At 45.4% G+C, this 15,223-nt stretch overlaps 1 protein-coding gene across 1 annotated transcript in view; it reads left to right on the plus strand.

Annotated features, from left to right (window-relative positions):
• Tsga13 (testis specific 13) overlaps positions 1 to 15,223 on the plus strand; it is a 312,864-nt gene that overhangs the window by 121,201 nt on the left and 176,440 nt on the right. Inside the window, exons 8-9 of the mRNA XM_035450677.1 lie at positions 10,207 to 10,485; positions 12,938 to 15,219. The gene's annotated coding sequence lies outside the window, so the exon portion shown is untranslated. The remainder of the gene's footprint in view (positions 1 to 10,206; positions 10,486 to 12,937; positions 15,220 to 15,223) is intronic.

The raw sequence follows: 15,223 nt of genomic DNA on the forward strand, positions 1-15,223 counted from the left end.
AGGCAAACCTCAGATATCTTTGCTCAAGACCACCAACCACCTTATTTTAAAATGGGACTTTTCTTTGGTCTGGAGCTCACTGAGTAGTCGAGGCTGACCCACCAGTGAACCCACTGTCTTATCTCCACTTCTCCAGTGCTGGGGGTATAAGCAAGCACCACCATGCCTGGCTTACCTTTCTTCACATTTTCCAAGCTCTTTATGGAATGAGGCATCCATCCCCCTAGCCCTGGCCCGGAGAGTCTGTCTTTCGGTCTATGCATGAACACATGAGTCTGTGTACACACTTAATTACGTGTGAGCTAGTATTTCTGCTTCCTTTCATATTTTTAACCTACAAAAGGTCTGAATATCTAGAAACTTCATTATTATCGTGAGATGCCTTAGAATTTATATACAAACCCAAGGGGCTGGTAAAACTTTGAGTTAAAAAAACTACTTAATAGCTCGCTGCAGTGCCAGATGGGAACTTGTGTGGGATTTGGAGAAGCTTCAGAGCAGGGCCATCTGTGTTTGAGAATGGCCATTCACAGTGGTGAGCTGGACTCCAGGCAGGAACCTAACATTAAACGTGTACAGGAAAGCATCAGCATCCTTTGGAGCTACGGAATTAAAAGTTGAAAAGTTCACCTTCCCAAAGGTCTCAGATTGACAATTTTTGCCAGCCCCCCCACCCCCTTTTAGTGTTAATCTGCATTCTTTTCTTTTAGGTTAGGAGAAAGATAAAAGTTCTTCCCTAGAAATTCACGTCAGCATCTAGTGTTCTTCAGAGCCTGGTGCAAGCCTTGGCCGAAAGGACAGGGTTCCCTTTGGTGAGCTGTGGAGAAGGAAGCTGGTCCTTCCTGGGCTGTTCTCCCGGCACACCTCTGCCATGGTGGAGAAACTGCCATTCCATTGTAATTCTTCCGGTCTCTGTCTTGCCAAGCCCAGTGGCTTCTGTTAAAACATGTGGCAACTTCTCCCTTGGAGGCTAACTCGTCCAAGTTACCATAATATTTAGGACCAGCTACAAAGGCATTTCTTCCCCTAAACCTCATGCCAAAATCAAACTACCTTCTTCTCTTTGGCCCTTCAAAGAGATCCAACTCTTATATAAGAAGGGCAAGAAACCTACAGGCCTTTTTTTTTAATGCCTATTCAAACAGATAAACAAGGTACGTCATGCCTCGTTTTGCTTTGAGCTCATTTGCGCCCCCCCCCCCGTGTTCAGTGTAAGAATTGGCTGTAAGGAATGGTGTACCAAGAGTGCAGAGGGAGGAAGAAAGAACGGCTGACAATCACCAACAGTCAGCAGAGTCTGAGCCCTCGGCAACTGTTTTGAAGACTATCAGCCTCTGGGAGCAAGAGAAAGTGCTAAGCCATTAACTGAAGAGATGTAGCATCGATTAATTTGGCCTCTTAAGACCAGCCTTGCAGACCAGGGAAGCTTCTCAGTGTATAGGTCCTAATCTTACCCCTGCAGATTGCTCCTTGCTGGTTGATTCATGTGTTGTCTGCTTACCACTCCTTGCTAAAACAGTGGTACCCTGCAACCAACTTCATCAGCATAAATTAACTTCCTTGACTTTTAAAAGGATTGATTTCCTTATTGTTTTGAAATAGGAGCTACTTTCAGCACAGATTTGTGAGTGACATGTGCAAAAAGTTTATATAAAACACCTCTCAGCCAAAGTAGGTTTAAAGATGGGTGTCAGTGTATCACTGTCCAGCTCAAGAAAATCAGCACACTAAGAATATTTGGGGTTCCTCTTCTCTGATTCCTATCATCACTACAACACACACACACACACAGAGAGAGAGAGAGAGAGAGAGAGAGAGAGAGAGAGAGAGAGAGAGAGAGAGACCTGAAGATTTTCTTCACGGTCCTCTGGCTCTAAACAGACATGTGTTTCTATCACATCAGTACGCAGGGGTAAAAACACTTGAAGACACAAAGATGTAGTAACACATTGTTTGCAGTCTTTGCAGCGTGCATTTTTCTCCTGTATTGTGTTGTTGGGGACAGAGCAGTTTCTTCATCTATGTTGCTTTACTGTTCTATGTGTGAATTGGTCGCAGGTTTTCACTACCTTATTATGGAAAGCGGGAGAAAAACAAGGATTCTGCTTTAGGCATGTTGAGTTTGCGAGGTGTCTGAGAAACCATTGATGACACGGGCGGGCCTAGGTCTGATGAGGATGGGAGAGGTCAGCATGAAGGTGGAATTGAGGCTTTCAGTGTCTGGAATGTGATGGAAGGCACTCGTTGGGACTTGCACGTTGGTGCTTATTTTTTTAATTCATGTCATGTGTCTTTCTGGACGGTTGGCTTGCCCTCAGGTGTCTTGCTACCTTGCTGTAGTTTTGACGTACAGGGAAGGAATGAAGAACATAGGAGCTTCAAGGAAGCTGAGGAGGGAAGTGTTTGCAAGCTCTCCAGGGTGATGTGGCGCTTAGGCGTTGATGTTAGCACTTCTCCTGGAGTTTTGTAAGATAAGTTTGTGTTGTCAGGTCAAACACCCTGCATTGTAAATCACCATACTTCATTTTAGTGTCTGCTCACCTCTTGTCCACTGTTTGCAGAATTCATCTGTGGGAGCTCTTCCATTCTTTACTCAAACTAGAAATAGGAGCAACAGTGTATAAAGGGTGGACTGGCATTTGAATGTGTGGCATCGGTTCCTGAGAGCTGTGTTTGGGCCCGTGTGGTGCTGTTCTTTAAATGACAGGTATTTACCAGGTCCTGCAGCTTCAGGAGTTCAGACATTTCAAGTTCACATTTCAGTGGGTCTGCCTTGAATCCAGCTAAGAAATATGCTCAGTGTCAAGGTCCCTAGAGTAGTCTGCAAGGTCCTAGTACCTATTTTACATTATAGATTTCACCTATGAACGCAGCCTAGGTCCTTTGCACACAGCCCGGCTTCTGACGACCCTTGTGCTCTATAAAATTGACCCCGCTAAGCTGATTCAGAGCAGTTTGTTTTAATTAAAATATTAACTTGAAAGTGATCCTGCTGGATTTAAGCCATGTTTGCCTGCCGCCACCCAGTGAGTAAGCAGTGAGTGACCTAGACCCCCTGCCTTTCAAGTGCCCGTTTATTTTGTGTTAAAGCCATATGTCTCCAGGAGATCTGGCAGAGATATGAAAGCATTTGAGTTTCCTTCATCAAATATGAAGGAGATAGATATATAATCAGAGAAACCAAGCAATGACCAGAGCAAATGTGCATTTCTCTGAAGACCTTTGACACTCATGAGTGCTAGATCAGAGAGCTTGCCCTTGGTATTCTACCTCCCATTGGGGGATGCTGAAGTCGGGGCAGGGGTCAATCTTTCTGTAATGCATGATTCCACCTGCTGTTCCCAGAGAAGTGGTGAGATAGTGATAGGCAGGTGTCACTGTAGTCTCTCACGGGGAGGATGGGCAGGGCAGCTCAATTGGCGCCTCCCACCATATGTATCACTGTGTGTGCAAATGCCAGGCAGTTAGTTTTCATGTGTTTATGGAAAAGCTTCACCAGTCAAGGAAAAATGTTACGTTTCCAGGAGATAGGAATTGCAAACCTTCAGAGGACAATGCAGAGAGTGACGGATTCTTTGCCAGCCGAAGGTTACCAGAGAGATCAGAGTCCCTGGGCTAATCACACATATTGATGTGTTCAAGAAGAAACATCGTTGACAAGAGGGTTGCCATCATGTGGGAATTGAATTTCTAAGGCTTGCCTGAGAGGGTTTGAAAGCAGGCATGGGAAGGAGGAGGGTAAAGGAGACATGCATTGTGATGGCCCACAAAACTGTGTATCGTGCCTGTTGATTGAGACAATTCCCAGGGCAGCCGCAGATGGAGGAAGTGCTTGCCTGATGCTGCCATTAGGTATTAGGTGGTTGTTACAAATGGTGAATCAGCTCTCGGCCCCACACAGCCCAGTTGGTCAAGTTCATGTCGTTAACTGTTCCTTGGTGAGCTGCCCTAACACTGGAACATTCTTGGTCTTGGGGAGGTTCCTTGTCCATACACTTCCTGAGCTGCAGGTGAGTTCATTGCCATTTTCTGCAGCCCTTGTCTTTGCCCTGGAGGCCACAGCCTAACCCAGCAGCTGCCTTTGTGGATACTCATACCTTTCAGACCTGGATGAGCTGTGTGAGCTCGGGCCACCTGGCCAGCTATTTCCATCTCTGTTCCTGGATCTGGAACACTGGTGAATTATCTGTGGGGAGGACCAGTGAGTGGATGGAAAAGAGAACAAGGGCGAGAAGCCAGGAGACCTGCGCAGGCGCCCGAACTGTTACTGTTTTCACGGATTAGAGTAAGGATGTCTTCTTCATCCAGTATCCCCTTCAAAAGAGGATCAGGAACTGGAGGTAGCAAGTTCTGTGGTGTGGACAGCAACTACTGGGGAAATACCAGGAGTAGCCTCAGACTGAAAACAAGAGTCAGGAGAGTGCCAGGAGGGCAGCCACCACCTGTCCTGCTGAAGAGCAGGCAGTGGGCTAGCTCAGCCTTAGTCTCTGAGTGTGAACACTTGGCAGGTTCTGGAGCCAGCAGCTTATCAGCACAGCATGTTGTGTTTCCTGTCCTGGATGGATTGTGGAGCTTGAGCTCTTTGCAGGCCCCACTCCCCAAGGAAGCGGGCAAAGGAAGAGCCTTCTGGTTCTGGTAGCCAGCCTGGACTCTCAGGACTCATCTCTTCCTGGTCCTTCTGAGTAGAAACAACCAGGGCTTTAGAACTAACCCATTTTAAAAGCTTTCTAAAACAAGAAATTCCATTAGAAACTTACTAAAGCCCCAAATTATCTTTGCACCATTTTCCAACCTCTTTAAGGAAGGATGTTAGGGCACTGTGCTTGTTCAGATTTGTGTCTGATCATGTATTTAAGTAATTTAAAAATCAACTTTAGTATTGCTAGTGTTCTTTTCCTGAGTTCTAGGTCTTTTGTGAACAAATAAAGTGGGACACTTTCTTTACGACATGAATGAAATCTAGATTCCCCAGGGGTTGTTTGTGACTTCTGAACACCCGACAGCCAAGGCATTCTCAGATAAAGAGGTGGGGAGGGTTTTAATCACACAGTTTTTTGTACCCCACCCTTTAAATATCACCTTTCAGTCATTGCTTCTTAATGAGTACCTGTTTACTGATGTTTATACCAGGGATTTGAGCATTATAAACAGTTCTAATCAGAATACAATTTAGGAGAACAATTCCTGCTCACTTTCTTACCCTTACATCAGAACAATAAAAATAAATTGACATCCTCCCTCTGGGCATGATTTGAGAAATCCCATCATTCTGCTTTTGAAAACTTGAAATGTAATAAATGAGTTCAGATGAAATTTAATTATAGTTCTTAAACTGTAAGCCTCTAGAAATGGGTATGGCCACTGTAACTTCCACCTCTTGAAATAGAAGAGCCACAAGAAGCTGGAATAAAATTTGACCTCTTGAGTGTGACCACCATCTGAAGAAAATCTACAGTTGCAAAATCATTTTTCTTCTCATTTTAAAAACAATATTTTCCTTACTTGAACACAGAACCAAGAACCCAGCATTTGTTACCTGCCTAGGTGAGGTCATTAGCATCCTGTGGATGGCAGTGGTTGACAGGCACACCTGCGGGGAACTTGAATCAGAATCTTACCTCTGGCTTTGGAAGCCCTGGCTCTCCATAGCAGATCCTTCTCTTGAAATAAGCTTGACATGGGGACCTCACAAAAACAGTGCTCTGGGAACACTGGGTTTTTAAAACACAGCTAAAAGTGACAGAGCATCTCAGTGTTCCTCCTCCAAGAGTTCCCCTTGCCTCTGGGTATGCTGCATTCTGTCCACACCCCGCCAGTCCGGCATATCCAATGCCCTGGCAGGCACGTCCCCTCCAGACATGGGTTCATGGCTTGAGTTGTTCTCCAGCTCTCTGAGCACTGTTGGTTCCAGCTAAGGGTGGTGAAACCTCACATTGCCCAAAGACAGGGACTTGAGTGCGGCAGATACCGGGCAGCCACAGAGAGTTCTGTCTTATTCTGCGAAGGTGGTGGCTGATGGCTTTCAGATCCCAACTGCAGGTTGCCTAAGATGCCTGTAGTTAGCAATGGCCTGACATTCACGAAGTTATACATAATTAATTCATAGTTTTGATGTAAAGTTGAAACAAGGAAGACTACTTTTCAAGCGACTCTTACCTATGCAAACAGCTTGCAACTAAAGGCGAGTTCCTGCTGCCTGCATCCAGCATTTTTCGCCTCTTGACCTAGACCCCTACAGCCAAGTGCTATCGTGCATATTTACTGATTCAAACTTAAAATCTCTGAGATGACATCTGTGTTCTGCTGAGACTATCTGCTCTCACGAGTGCCTAGTTGCTCCAGAGTGCGTGTGCCGTCCCTGTGAATGAGGCTGGCCTTTACACACTGGGAAAGTTTAGCCCCACAGAAATCTAAACAGCTCCCCCAATCACTGCAGGCCTCTCTCCCTAAGGCTACTCTGTCAGAAACAAGTTTAACAAGGAACTGATTGATCCAGGGTTTTGAACTCGGCTCTCCCTGGCCAAAGGTCTGCTTCGTTTGTCCAGAGACTCCTTTCTGTGTAAGCTGTTAGCATTTGTCTCTGCTTGTGCCAGGACTCCGCAGCTTCAGAAGGTATCCGAGTGAGACTAAAATAGCCCTGCCACTGGGACAGAGAGAAGCCCATTTGGCTTGTGCCTCGTTATTTGTCCCTCAAATGGTTCCTAGTTGTGACGTCAAGACTGCCATTCAGCACGGAGCAAAAGGAAACCGTCGCCTGTCTGCATCAGTAGCCTGTAGGAACTGCTGTTTCTAAGGCATCCAAAAATGCTCTCTGGCAGAGCTGTGCATTCCATGCCTGGGTGACCTGGTTAAATGGAGGAAACCAAATGCTGTTCCCTGAATGGTCTCCAAGACAAACCTTCCACCCAGGCATCTCAAGCTTAGGCCGCACAGCCTCCAAGGACTGAATGGCTAGGCGGAATTTCTGGGCCAAGCTGCTTGTACATTCAGCTCCTATGCAGCCTCTGAGTCGGGAACAGCATTAGCATTGGCCTTGGTTAGCAGTCTCCTCAACATCATTACACTGTGTCAGGTCAGTACTGCAGGATCCCTCCTGGCAAACAAATGCTATGTTTTGTTTGGTTTTAGAAAGTCCTTTTGGAATCACACTCAGAAATGTCAGCTGGTGAATGACTATTTCCTTCATCCAGCTCTCATTTCCACCCCCAGCGTGTATGCATGCATGTTGGTCATAATTCCTTACTCTTCTTACCTAGTGCATACGTGCTTTTGTTTGTTTGTGTTTTTATGAAGAGCTGCACTTTGCTCTGGGGAAAGGGAGCAGTCAAAACCGTGTGTGTAGGGAAAAGCTCCCACCTCGTCTGTAAACACCGTAATCCTATGTGACCCAACACTGCCTGATTGTGTTTTGATCCCTTACAGTAATGGATGCCTCAGATCTACCAACTGAAGGCTGAGTCACCCTCTCAGGCTGTGCTTCCTTGAGTTTCTTTCTGGCATGGAAGACACTTTATTTTGTGAGCCTCCAAAATGAATGTTTCAGTCACTAGGAGAAGCACAGGGTATGGCAAACCACACCGTATTTCAGGGTTGGTTGAGACAAGTCAATATGTGTTTAAGGTTTTGCATTAGAAATCCCATCCAGCCTTTCTCTAAATACCCACTCTGTAAACCTCGGACTGAGGGATGTTGGCAGAACCAAAACCACTTAACCTAACACATGCACAAACGTAGATGCACATTTCATGTCAGAGTCTTGATATCAAGTGAGGCCTTATTTTGGAGACGGTCTTGGCTGTATAATCCAGACTAAACTCAAATTCACTTCAGTCCTCCTTCATGCTGGGATTGTAGGCGTGAGCCAACACACCTGGCTCACTGGAGCCATTTTATGTATGGACTGGGTTTTTTGTGGTTTGGTTTTGTTGAGATGGGCTCTCTGTATGCTTTCCATAGCTTGCATCAGCCTCCAGAATATTGGCATTACAGGTCTGTGCCACAACCAGATGGTTTGTTTGAGATGGTCTTGTTCTGTAGCCCAGGCTGGCCTACAGATGACAGTGTAGCCTAGGCTGGACTCCCATTCACAGCCACCCTCCTGCCTCAGCCTCCTAGGTCATAAGATTACAGAGCTATGTTGTCACTTGGCTGGTAAGGCCTTTTCGTAGTAGGTTATTACAAAGTTCTTCTTGATCCCTAGCTCTTCTGGAAGGAGGTAGAGATCTTCAGATGGCTGCGTAAAGACAGACTAGAAACAATCCGTGAGCCATGTCAAATGACGATTTAGACTGAGCTTTAAGTGAAGTCTGGTTTTGTGTTCATAGACAGACTTGCTCAAAGCCAGCCAGCTTGCAGACACCCTGTCAGTGTAGAGGTTGTGTGGTATATGGAGCCAGTGAGCTTGGCTTCTTCAGGCTTATCGTGGTGTAGGTCGGCCTGGGGCTATTGGAGTGAAGGAGGAGAAAACCCAGAGTATCGCCTTCTAGCTGTGTGCTGGAGTTGAGTGTGATTTACCGAAGGTCAGGGTTTTCTCTTACTTTATGAAGAGGCCAGCTATCCCAATACAAACTGACTTAAAATTGAATTAACTGCTTTATTAAGACTGTGTATTTGTTTTTCATTACGTGAAAAAGGTTGGAGACGTGACACAGTCATGTTATTTCTTTGAACAAAGACTGGATGTTGACTTCTATACCTCAGAGAGCGTGATTTTTGTAGAAGCACTTGCAACATTTAAGTCCCTCTCAATTTTTAAGTATACAAGCCATTATCTTAATAAAAAACAAGTCTAGCTTTCATGTAATCATCTGTGTTGGGCTTTCTCTACTGCAGAGGTCTTATATACATACAGTGTAATTTAGTGTCATTTTGTCAGTTTGGAAGTTTCCACTTTCATGCTCCAAGCTGACTACATTGTATTTGCACTGTATTCTGCAGTGTTAGCCAGTCAAGGTGACCGATAAGAGATACTGGTAACACAAGGCCTGAACAGGACATGACCGTGTTTCTCAGCATTATAATTAGGATGAACTTCACTTCCTAATGCAAAGTGGCAGCTACAGAGATTGAGGTGACTCCTCAGGAAACAGGAGCCCCACCATACCCCAAGTATGTGGTGTTGCCTTTCCTTTTCGCGTGTGTGTGTGTGTGTGTGTGTGTGTGTGTGTGTGTGTGTGTGTGTGTGTGTGTGTGCGCGCGCGCGCGCCCACACTTGCCACTGAGGTCAGAGGAGAGCATCACATGTTTTCTGTTCATCACTCTCTGCCTTATACCCACTAACACATAGTCTCTCACTGCATCTGGAGCTCTCCAGATGTGTTTTTGCCTTGTCTTTTTCTGTTTTTGCTGTGCTGTTGGGCCAACAAACCCCAGTATGCCTGTCTCCATGCCCTTGCCTCCCGCCCAGTGCTGGTGCTGCAGGCATGTACTGCCATGCATAGCTTTTATGTGAGTGCTAGGGATCTGAATTTGGCTGTCATGCTTGTACTCTTAAAACTGGCCCCCTGCCTTGTGTTCTTTAAGGGACTCGATATGTTTCAGTGGCCTTGCGTGATCAGCCTCATGTAGATTTGTATGTCATTCCTGACATATAGATAATATAATCTTCGGCATGTTACAGAATTTCAAGGGTTTTGTTGTGTTCTGTTTTTATTGTTATTTATGGAGGTTTTTGTACATGGTCCAGCGTACATGTAAAAGTCAAGAGTTGGTTCCCTCCTTCCATTGTGTTAGTTCCTTGGTGGCAAACACCCTTAACCTGCTGTGTCATTTCTCCTGCCTGAGACTTCAGGTTCTTGATCTGTAGCGTGCAGTGGTGAATGATACACTGGTGCACTCTGGTTGAGAGGACTAGAGCCTGTGTATGTAAACCCCGGGGAGCACACTGTCTTCATAGCAACAAGCATTTCTCTTGTTAGAGCAATTAGGTGGGGGGGGGGTTGAGATAAAGTTTTGAGATAAAGTTTCACCATATACCTTTGGCTTCTTAGTAGGAACTTACATTTTGTATAAAATTTCCATACTTATTTTTTAAATTTTAACAAAAACTTGGAAGGTGACAGACATAATTTTTCTCTATAGGCACAGCAAAATAACTGAAGATTCTTGTTGAGTGTGGTGACCCAAGAAACTGAATTTCAGGAGATTATAGTTGGGACTCTATGTCATGGAGTAGGTCATTTGACGGCCATTTTCTTCACACAACAGGATATCTGGTGACTTCTATGGGAACCACAAGGACTTCATCTTTCTATTATCTACTCTGCCTTCCACCACAGTCACTGGTCGACAAGTGACCAATTAAAAGGACCATCCTGCTCATCCAGGAACAAGTGACAGAGGTCTAAGGTGTGTAAGGAAGAAGACAGAGGCGGCAGAGATGGACAACTGCTGGCTAAGCTTGGTGACAAACAGGCCTGAAGATGAAGGTTGAGTGCCAATGGTCTATCTCCCAAGTCTTGCTGCAAAGCTGTCCTTCTAGTTAAGGTAAAACAAATAAAATGTAATGTGTGCTATTTCCACATTGAAATAGGTTAGATACTAGGAAGAAATGACCTGGAGACCAATATCAAAGAAGGAGAGTATAAATGGTATACTTAATGTCTACATGTATGTCTGTGTGTAATGAGTGTGTGTGTAATTGTATGAATTTGTGTGTCTATGTACATACTTGGTGAATGTCTGTGATTGTGTGAGTATGTATCTACCTGCGAGTGATTGTGTGAATGTGTGTATTTCAATCCTGGGCCCAGGATTGCATACTTCCTGGTGGAGTCACAAACTCATACCTTCATTAGAAAGCCAAGCTAGTCCCCAGCTTCCTGTGCATTCGTGTGTGTGTGTGTGTGTGTGTGTGTGTGTGTGTGTGTGTGTGTGTGTGCGCGCTGTTGGCTGCATCCTGCTGTGTGGCACTGAGGGACAGACAACTTTGCCAGGCCTGTTTTGTAAACAAATCTGTCAGCCTAGCGTTTTTCAGCCCTCTGTACATTGGTTCTGCTTTTCCCACCAACATAGAGACATTTCGAAGCTTGTTTCCTTTTAGAAATAGACAAGAAAATTTGCACATGACTGAAATAGGCAGTCTACCCCATAGAAGTCTTTGGGTTGTCACAATTTTAAGCTTAGACCATGAATTCTGAAAGTGAATTGCAGCTACTCCAGAGCCCCCCACCACCCTGGTCAATGCTCAGGAGAAAAGGGAAGAACCTTTGCCCTCAGAGCTCCTTCTGGGCCATAATGGGATTAGTCACCTAAGATGAGAAAGTGTGATGCAGGTTTCCCCAGAGTGCGTGAGTCATCCCCTTGATAGACGAGAGTACGAACTTGAAACATCTACCGGTAGTCTCTACATGGTTGATTTAATATCTCATCCAGGTTCAAGTTTTTATGGCAGGAAATGTGTGTGAATGGTTAAGATAGGAGTAAATAATACTTGATCTTGTGACTATAATACAGGGAGGAACTTTTAATACCAAATAAAACTTTGGGTGGGGGAAAGTTCTGTCTTAAAAATGTAGCACACATCAGTTTTCCAGAATCTTGCATGTAGTTGTTACTCTGTCTTAAGTGAAGCAAATAGCAGAATGAGCTCTGTAACTTTCTTGTTAATACCTTTGGTTTTGGAAGACATTTTTAAGTATTTTTCTGTGACCCAACATGATATACAGAACTATTAAATGTGGCAGAGGAGGAGAGGGAAATCAAATCCAGGGCATCAAACGTACTAGGTAAGCGCTTGGCTGCCAAGTAGTAATGATTCTATGTGGGACGTTGTTGACCAAGTAGAGATGTACATGGCATTGAAATACGGGATGATACCTAGACCAAGGAGACTCCAAAGTGTCACCTTAGACACCATACTTTACAGGCACTTGGGAAAGGCAATTTTATGGGACAGGAAGGATGTAGCTGAGGAAGTTCAAAGGGAGAAGAATTTTGTAAAACTCAAGTATATTGCTAGTCATTGGGACTTCTTCTAGAGGGTGCTTTTCCTTGAAGAAAAAACAGGCACAAGGGAAGAGGGCATTTTAGAGCTCCCACCAACCCTGCTCATGCTTCCCCAGGATGAATGGACTGCAGAGATTAAGGTGTCTAGTTCCTTATGCATTTGCAGCCTCTGCTGGCTGGGCTCTGTTGTCACTGAGCAAGGATATAGATGTGAAGGCCCAGACTTGAGCCCCCTTCCTCCACCCTGCTTGAAAACGGGTCCTCTGAATCCTTCTGCTTCTCAAATGTAGTGTCTCAAATCCAGCAGGTAAAGTTTGTAAGACACATGTCACTGTGGACAGACTGACCTGTTCATTCTAGACTTGTGTTAGCACTTCATTATTAGAAATTTCAGTTAAAGATTGTAGAAAACTATGTTTGCAAGTGACATGTTCAAGAAATGGCCTCGTTAGGACCGCTCTGTGGCTTTTAGGCAGGTCCCTGGTGCTCTTTCACTGGAGGCGCACCTCCTTGGAGGTAGCTGGAGAACAAGTCAAGATCAAGGTCCCATGACTTGGAGTGCTGTGTCCACTATCCACTGATAGTGGCTCAGCTTAGGAAAGTCCTCAAGCTCCCTGGGTTCCCTTACCTGTAGGATGGGGGCAGAGGTAATAGACCTTAGCCTGTAAGGTTTCTCTGAGAATAGCTTGGGTAGTGCCTGAGCCAGGCCTGTGTGTCACAGACAATTAATCTGGTCCAAATAGATTGGGTGACCTTCGTAAGAGCAGGTGAGCAAAAGGAGCTGGAACCCAGCTCTGGCTTCCTACCTGCATGAGGCCACTGTGTCTCCTGTCCATAAAAATGCTGTGAAGAGTCCCGAGTGTTTGCATTATCTAAAGGGGAACTTTGAGCCAATGTAAGTTTGGGGAGCACTTTTGTATTGGGGTTTAGTTTGTTTGAAGATGGTGGACCCTATACACTTGAACATTTCATGTCCACAACGATGCAAAAGTGACAACGAGACCTGGATCATCCTTGGAATTCAGTCACATTCTGAGTGTCCAGTCTACCCAGGTGAGCATACCTCTCAAGGACTGCAGTGACCTTCAAAGCTGCTTTGTGCTTGGTGCATGCTCTTTGCCCCTCCTTTGCTTCTGCTTAGTTGGACTTTGTTTTCCCTTTCTCCTAAGACTGCCCTGGTCAGCAATCGGAGACAGGCCAGGACCAGCCACACAGCCGTTGAGATCTGAGCCCAGCATGTGTTCTACACTGTGTAGAGAGAAGCTTCCTGTTCCAAGAGGGGAAATGAGATATTTGAGCATTTGGGCCATCCTCAGATGCTTTTCCTTTCACCAGTGCAGTAGTGATAGAATTTCTAAAACTGTGGCTGTCTCTCCATGTCCTTCTCTTTCCCTGAGGGCATTCATTGGGTCTCACGGATGAGGGCAGAAGGGGTGAAGAATGGTTTGGTCTAGTGAGTATATTCTCACCTCCAATTATAGAGCCTTTTGACGTGCCCTGACTTATAAATTATATTTACATTATGGAAATGGTCCCTGTGCTCTTTAGCAATACCAGTGTGATAGATAGCCTGGGAATTAGCCCCACAGAAGAGCAGCTTGCCTAGAGTGTATGAAGCCCTGAGTTCAATCTCCAGTGCAAAAGCAAACAAGCTACAACAAAACCGTTTGTAAAACAAAAACAGTATGTCCCATCTTAAGTATCCGAAAATGAGGAAGAAAAGAGTCAGGGCAAACATCCAAAGGCATGCAGGTCAGATGTGGTCTGTCTCCATCAGCAACGGCCTACAGCAGACACTTGTGTTCCCTGCTCTGTGACTCACAGCCCCTCCCCACACCCATCCCTGACACCTTCACCCAAAGTGAAGGCAAGACAAGCTCTTAAGCAAACGCTGCCCTTTCACCAGCATGGCCCCATAGTCTGCTCAGAACAAGCCTTCACCAGGAATCGGAGCAGTTTTCCTTCCCTCCCCATTTTGTCAGGTCGCCAAAATCTCCCACTCTCTTTTATGTTAAATACATTAATACGTTTGTCAAAATACAAAATGTCATATTGTTGTCAGCTACAAATAATGCCAGTGATACAAATAATAGTGTCAGGTGACAGGTGGACTGCTGTTAAATGACTGTCCCCTCAGATAGGTCTGAAAACCCCATTCACAGACCTAGGGGATGGCAGTGGAGTCTGGCGAATGTCATCTGAGAGGAAAGAGGATTTCCATGTTTGAAATTTGGGGACAAAAACAACTTTCTCTTCCCTGCAAGGGTTAATTCTCTAGCCAGCTTCAGATTGGTTCTCTTGAATCTTAAAATTACTTTTCTGGTCACGCGCTCAGAAGGTCTACGAGTCTGTGAATCACCCCCACCCCCACCCCATGCTATTCTCTTTGGCTGTCTTAATTACACAGGGGTTGGGAAACCAAATTAAAATTAGGCGTGGCTGGGTAAACAGCGACTGCATTGCAAGCTTTTAGCTTCACTGCTGGGGTGGTTTTTCCTCCCTCTGTAGCTTTCCTTTTCACTTCTTATTTTTCTAAAGGAAATAGCACAAGGTCTTTTGGAAATACTCACAGGAAGTGGTCGCTGGATGCTGGTTACTCACCAGCCCCGGAGTCCTGACAGGTGGCAAGTGTGTCTGCCTCTCCTGATTTATGTGAAAATAGTCCCCAGAGGGGCAGGCGAAGGGCAGGGGCGGTGCACAGCCCAAAGGGCTTTTTGTCCACCAAGTGGCTTTCATGATGAGACTGGTCATTGCATGTCATCTGGAGGGAGGGTGACTCAGGGAGCTGGGCTGGGGTCGGTGCACACACGTGGTAGCTACTCTGGAGTTTCTGCTCAGTTCTCAGAGTGCCGGCTGTCTCCTAAAAATGATCCCTCCCTCCCACCGCCAACAGCCGTTCTTCCTCAGTGAGTCACTTCCAGAAATGAATAGCCGCAGATTTTGGAATGAGCATTGTGAAATCCCTCGTTTATAATGGCAGGTTTTCAGTTGGTGGCTTGATCAGACAGTTTCTCAAGATCAAAATGAGACCTTGTCTTTAAAAAGAAAAAAAATGGAAAAAAAAAAAAACAGAAAGTAAATCCCTTGGATTCAGAAAGCAAAAGTCTCCCACTGAAGAACTGTCAGAGCTGATCTAGCCACCTCTGTATCAAGTTGTGTGTCCTTATATTTGCCTGCATGGATGAGTTCTTGGAATTACCGACCTCTCGCCAGTACTAGCTGGTGATTTCCGATGCAGAAGGTCACTAACGACATGAAACGGCCCTCTTCTGGGTGA

The sequence above is a fragment of the Cricetulus griseus genome, assembly GCF_003668045.3.
Source record: "Cricetulus griseus strain 17A/GY chromosome 1 unlocalized genomic scaffold, alternate assembly CriGri-PICRH-1.0 chr1_0, whole genome shotgun sequence".
Taxonomy (NCBI): Eukaryota; Metazoa; Chordata; class Mammalia; order Rodentia; family Cricetidae; genus Cricetulus; species Cricetulus griseus.